Below are 7,594 nucleotides of genomic sequence, written 5' to 3'. Positions count from 1 at the left end.
ATGAAGAAACATTTATCAGATTTAGAATCTAGTTTGTCAGACGCAATGCGTTTGAAAAATGCTGAACAACCCCATACTTTCATGAATGAGAATACGGGTTTCCTACCAACGAACAATTCATATGGTGTGGAACTAGCGGATTTAGTTGGTACTCGATTTAGGGTGAAGAGGGCGGTTTCCAAGGCATAGCCCCAGAATGTCTTTGGAAGTAATGCAATGCTCATCATGGATCGTACCATATCTAGTAAGGTACGGTTCCTCCTCTCGGATACACCATTGTGTCGTGGTGTATAGGGAGGTGTCCATTGTGAGCAAATCCCATATTCAGTTAGATAATTCAGAAAATCATCTGAAAGATATTCGCCACCTCGATCGGATCGAAGTGTCTTTATTTTCTTATCTAGTTGATTTTCTACTTCATTCTTGAAGCATTTGAATTTCTCAAAAGCTTCGGATTTGTGCTTCATCAAGTAGATATAACCATATCGGGTATGGTCGTCTATGAAGCTAATGAAGTATCTGAATCCTCCTCTTGCTTGGACTGACATAGGACCGCATACATCTGAATGAATGAGTCCTAGAGTGTCTGATACACGTTCACCTTTATTGCTAAAGGGTGTCTTTGTCATTTTGCCTTTAAACATGCTTCGCACGTTTCCAATGATTCAGGATCAATTGAATTTATAAGCCCATCTTGATGTAGCTTAAGCATGCGTCTTTTGTTTATATGGCCTAAACGACAATGCCACAAGTAAGTTGAATTATCTAGCTTATGTCTTTTGGGATCAATTGCGAAAACAGAAATTTTGTCATCTAACACATAAATCCCATTTTGTGATATTCCTGAAAAATAGAAGATCGAATCTTTATAAAAATCGCAACGTTTGTCTTTTATTGAAATATGAAAACCGTCGTCAACAAGACGGCTAATAGAAATAATGTTACGAGACATTTGCGGAACGTACAAACAGTTCCTTAATTCTATTACAAGCCCAGAGGGCAAATTTAAAACATAATCTCCAATTGCAAGGGCGACAACTCTTGCTCCATTTCCTACTCGCAAGTTTATGCTTCCTTTCTTCAATTCCTTAGTCTGATTTAGTTCCTGCATATTTGTACAAATATGAGATCCGCATCCGGTATCAAGTACCCAAGATTCAGACTGTGAAATTGTATTTATTTCAATATAAAACATACCAGATGTTGAAGTCCCGGCTTCTCCCTTCTTGAGGGTAGCTAGGTACAAAGAACAATTTCTCTTCCAATGCCCCACGTCACCACAATAGTGGCACCTTCCTTTGGGCTTCTTCAATTCCTTTCCCTTTGTTTCGGTGAGCATAGCCTCATTGCCTTTATCATGATGGTTTGGATCGGGAGAGATCCCTTTCCTCTTCTTTGATCCTTCAATAGCAAGGTCTGATATCTCCTTGTTTTCTTTTATATTGGGCTCGACTGTCTCGAGCATATTTGCAAGCTCTTCAAGAGAGGTTTGCAAGCCACTCGCTTGGTAGTTCATGATGAACTGCGAGTAACTCTCGGGGAGGGACTGAAGAAGTAAGTTCTCACTTAGTTCACGGTCCATCGCATCTCCAATACTAGAAAACTTAGTGATAAGGCTAATCATTTTGGCGCAATGCGCCACAACAGATGTGCCCACCTGCATCTTGCATCTGTATAACTGTTTTGTTATTTCGAAGCGTTCGCACCGAGTTTGATTCACAAATAACTCTTTTAGGTGCTTGACCATGGAATAGGCATCCATATCTGCATGTAGTTGCCTTTGTAATTCCGGTGTCATAGATGCAAGTATGATGTCTCCCGCTTGATCATCATCAGCCTTATGCTTCAAGTAAGCATAAAATTCTTGGTAGGGAGCATCATCCACTGGGTAAGGGGGTATCGGTGTATCAAGTACATACCCTTTCTTATCAAACTTCAAAACAATTTTGAGGTTGCGAAACCAGTCGGTGAAGTTTGAACCATTCAATTTGTTATCGGTAAGAATGTTTTGCAGATTGGTTTTAGTCATGATTTTAAGAGTGATTATATAAACCTGAGAGTGAGAAAGAGTAGACGTATGTTATTCATTTGCTTTAAAGTATATCAATCTAAAATTATAGGCCTTTTGTTTATTTCAGATTGCTCCCACTATTTTGCCAAATTAATAGCCCTCCATATTAATTCGAAGAATTTCACAAATCCTTTAGTGAGCTAGGATCCTAACTCCTGAGATTTCGCCTTGAGTTTACTCAACAAGCTAGTCTCATTCGTTAGGTAGATTCATGTAATCAATCACATCTTAAATGTGATTCCTAGGTTATTGGGTTACTAACCACATTAGTAACTAATATGCTATTCATATTAATCCCAACCGTATTGCCCATTAGTTTATGAAAACATGAGTTTACCCATCCAATTATCATAATCTAATTTAAGTATTACCCCATATTCATGAAAAGTGATTTTCGATAATTCAGGTGTTACCGTAAGACCCCGAGCTTGAGTTTACTCAACAACCCAAAGGCCCTCAGTACTGCCGGCTGAATTATAATATTAGGGAGGGGCAACCGATTTTAATAACTTGCTTATTTACTTAACTTTTTAATGAGGGATTTTTATTTTAGGTCTCATAATCTAACTTAGTCTTGATTTGCTTTAGCATACATCAGACACATACATTGGCATTATGGACATATCATCTAAATTATTTCGTCGAGCCAGAGACGGAATAAAAGGGCAAACCTAAAGAAATACTAACTATTACATATTTCTCTTTATGTCCTCCGTCTTCTCCATGGCGCCTTGAAATTACAAATTAATTTCTATACTACTAAAGAAAACTTCAATTAAAATGAAGGGAATTAGATGAGAGGAGAAATTACAATAGATAGTAGAAAGGCAGGACGCGCAGACCCTATTTCAAAGATACCAAAAGACTAAAAGAGGGTCCAAATATGTCCATAACTCCAAACATGCATAGACTCAATTAAATAAATTTAATTGGTTGATTACATAACTATTTTATGTAATATTTATGTTAATCACATTAACTTATCAAATTAACTTTCATCCAATTTTACTATTAATAGTTTCGTATCTTCTATATTAATCTTTAGATTAATACAACTATACAAAACTTTAATTATGCACGTCCCAATTATTTTGATTTTAATTCATTTAATACTTTTGATTTACAAATAGGTAAAACAAACTTTTAAATAAATTTTCATTCGATAACCAAAATAGAAAACTATCAATTTCTGAAACATATATATTTAAATATATATAAAAACTGATTTTAAACAATTTAAAATTCAAGTGAGTCTCGGGCCGAGCCCGAGGGTGGGCTGCTGCCGATTGGCAGCAGCCCTAGGGCGGCTGAAACGCCGCTGCCTTGCGGCAGCGGCGGCCAGGCGCCGCACGCGGCTGCTACCGCGGGGCAGCAGCCGCGAGACAGTGGCCGGTCGCGCCGCGAGGCGCGACTCGAGCTGCTGTCGCATTTATTTTTTTTTTAATAATTTTAAATATATATATATCAGTTCTAAAACGGTTTTAAAACGATTTTCAGAAAATAGGAAAACCTACTATAGATTTCCGTTTTATCTTTAGAATTAATAAAACTGATTTTATCAATCTAACTATAAAACCAATAGATTTTGTTATAATGATTATCAACCAAAATAATTAGGAACATACGCATAATCTATTTTAATTAACAAGTAATTAAAACTTATTTATCTTTAAGATTAATTAATCAAAAACTATTTGTTAATTAACCTAACAATAAATATTTATTCAATCCTATTGAAAAACTTCTAAATTTTCATATATGAAATAACGGATTTAACGATGGCTCTGATACCAATGTAGGAAAATAGGCTAACGTATAGCAGCGGAAATATAAAATTTTAACCTATTTCCATAAACCACATGATCCGTTAATCGTTATTTCATATAAAGAGGGATAAAAGAAATACCTTTCTGAAGTTCTATCTACCGTTGTAAGTGAAGTGCCCACAACTCTTACTTCGAGTTCCCGAGCACAGAACAAAACAAATATAAGATCAAGTTAGAATCAACCGTTGAATAGCAACCAAAATAGATTGCCTCTAATTAATCAACACAAGATCAAGGATAAAGAAAGAAAGATGAAATCAATTGAATCGGTAGGAAGCGGTGGATTGTTTCGTCCTCAACAAGGGGTGTCGAAATTCTCTCTCCCGGTTGCACTGTGTATTTCGAAAATTACACTAGGGTTTTTGCTTCGTGGATTTCGAAAATCCTATAAGGGGGGTTATTTATAATCTCTTGTATCTAATCCCTAGTTAGATAGAATTAGGTTATTGAAATAAGAATTCTATTCGGAATAGAATTCATAATCATTATCCCTTAATATATCTAATATATAAAGGATAATAATAATAACCTTATTGGATAATAATAGGAGTAATTTAATCTAATTAAAACTCCTAACTCATTTATCCTTTAATTAATTTAATTCATAATCCTAATCTAATTAGAATAGATAAAATCAAATTAATTATTTATGTATTTACATACATAAATTTCGACCCCCTCTATTACTGGGCCTTACTGGGCTCAGTTGGGCTTCCGTCAATTAATTAACATCTGTCTCTCTTTTGGGTTCCAAGTCTTATGTGTGACCCATTAGGTTCTTATTGCTTCTAGCCGTATGCAATTATTAAAATTAACTTTCAAAGAATTATATTTAATCTTTGCATAACGGAATGATGTACAGAGTATGTGATTAGCAAGTCCGTAATCATTCCCCTAGAGCTATAAGAAGACAGGTTGATTCTGTCGTTGACCTTTCAGTATTAGTTACGGTATAATTCGATCCTTTATCAACTACGTCCTTGAACTGAATCTTATGACTATGGGTAATGTCAAGTCACATATAGCGAGACGTTCATTTTACTTGTACAGCCCGAGTCAACTCAAAATAGATAGGTTAAGTGAAATCTGTATTTCAAGTCTTAAGCTATCACCTTGTAAGGATTTAGAGTCGAGTCTTCCACAAGCGATCCATGGACATATCTCCCATTTATCGGGAGTGATAAATGCTCAATCCAATATATAACGATCCCGCAATCACTTCCTGTGATACCCAACGTCTGCTGTTCACACCCTAGAGTCATCTCTGTTAAGGATCGTGTTACACCAGAGTCAAAGCGTCACATTCCGTAATCCAGCATACCAATTAACATTCCTTTGAGTCTGAGGATTATTTACACCTATTAATACCAATGAGATGAACAGGTGACAAGGATGAATCTACCCATCCTGTTATCTCAAGTCGGGTCCCCAATCATAATGAACTACTTTTCATCGGATCCATGTAACTGTCCAGATATCTGTATATATGAAGCTTGTGAGATCAGCTTTCTGTCGGACAGAAGACATTGTTACATGCAAGTCTCAACAGTGATATATCAATCCTAAACATATCACTTGACTTGGGGTGGTTTTTAAGTTTATTAGTTTATTATAAAGTTTTGTCTCACTTCATGCTTGTATGAACACTTTATAATCACTTTAAAACAAACTTACGGATTTCCTTTTATTAGACTTTATTTAGTGCTTAAAAGGGATTGCCTTTATATAGTTATAAAACATATATCTCATTAAAACAAATGATATAAAGAACAATTCATTTACATTAAGTTTGTATCCTAGAACAATTGTCTATAGGACACTAAACCCCAACAATATCTTGTTCAGTGAGCTATTTGGCTCTGATACCACTTGTTGGTCCCGTGTAACGTGACAATTTAGTTCCAAGGGGGGGGGGGGGGTTAGGAACTATTTAAAATTTTCACGTATGGCTGACTGCTAATTTTGAACTTAGACTTTCTCAAAGCCCTTTGGCACAGTGAGACTGAGTAAGTTTTTGATACAAGCTTAGTCAACAGGTGACTAAGACTGAATCTATCCTTGAGTAAGGAGATAGCGCTTGAGTCTATTCCTGAACTCAGCTTCTCAGTTCACTCAACTTAGCTTATGTTCTTTTTAACGTTTAACTAGGCAGTGTTATAGCAAGCAATATTTTAAGGAGATAAGGGTTAGAAAGATGTTACTCAGCAGACGTATCCTGGTTCGGCCTCTCCGCCTACGTCCAGTCCCCATAGTTCCTTCCGAGCTTTTTAGAATCCTCTACTGAGCTCTTTAAAGGTAGAGCACAAACCTTTTACAATAGAAAGCTGAGTATACAAGAGTACCTTCCTCTATACCTCTACTCACTCATATTTCTACCGCTGAGTACTATAACCGAGTACTCAGCTTCTCCTTTCTATTCTTCTAGAAATGATAAGTGTTTGCTTGTCTTAAACAACAATTGCTAAGACACTTTAGATGATTTAGATCACTCTAGACTTTTACACAAAATTAGAATTGGTGTAAGATTTGCTTTGCTTTTCTCACAGAACTTCAAGTAACAATTTGGTCAGCGTTTCGACTTGATTGAAGATCTGCATCGAATGAAGCGTTTGAGTGGCCTATTTATAGTGACACTTAAAGCACATGTTATTTCGAATTTCGAAATAACCGTTGGAGGGAAACGGCTTCCTGTCGCTTTCACTCAGTACGTGCTCAGCGTCTTCGGCCAATCAAAACCTTGTATCTTCTGTCTTCGGCAGTGCTCAGCAGCTTTTCGTCAGACAGAACAGAATGTTTCCACATTTATGGTAAAGTCTTCTAGACAGTTTTCTGCGTCTTCTGAACTTTACCCGAAGTAGAAATACTTTGTCTCGAAGTTTATCCAGGCCAACTGCTGACCTGACTATCTTGTCGCTCAACTCAGCAGCTTCGTCTTGAAGCTTTTGGTCGAAGGTTTCTCGATCCTTCCTAATGCTGGGCTTGCGTTTTACTCAGTGAGACCTGCGTTTTGATCTTCTTGGGCCGTGAGGCTTTGACATGTTGACTTGGGCTTGACTTTCTCTTGTGGGCCTTTGGGCCATACAACTTAATGTCTTATAAATTTAAATAACTCAACATTGAACAAACACATTAGTACAAATAAAACAAAGCATTTAAATTTAATGTGTTGGAATATTTTTATCATGGAGATTTAATAATTTTGTCAAATCAAAATCATGTGGAAAGGTGTTTCAACAGCGAAAACTGTAGAGTTTGGAGATACCACCTAAACTTTAGATGTTTATGTGGCGAGTGTATGCGGGTTGTTTACCAACTCGAACTAGGCTGATTCAAAGAAGGGTTCTGGTTCCTGTGGAGTGTCCGTTATGCATGGATGTGGATGAAATGGAGTCCTATTTATTTACTGTTTGTTGTTTTGCAGGAGAATCTGGCATGTGGCGGGTCTAGTCTCACCCCAACCTGGAGACATGTCGTTTAAGTGTTGGCTACTGCGGGAGTTGGCAACGGTCGCATCTGATACAACAATCAGACTCTGATGCGGCTTGCAAGCGATTTGGGAGCACCAGCTTCACGTGGTGTGGTGGGCGGAATGGTGCCGGACGAAACTGAGTTGGAGGTCGGTCTTTAACGGATACTGCGACTGGATGGCGTTCCGACATGTGCCTTACAGTTCGAGACACATTCGGCCAGCAGCTCC

Source organism: Euphorbia lathyris, chromosome 10, assembly GCF_963576675.1.
Source record: "Euphorbia lathyris chromosome 10, ddEupLath1.1, whole genome shotgun sequence".
In the NCBI taxonomy this organism is placed as follows: Eukaryota; Viridiplantae; Streptophyta; class Magnoliopsida; order Malpighiales; family Euphorbiaceae; genus Euphorbia; species Euphorbia lathyris.
Note: the sequence above shows the minus strand (reverse complement) of the source record.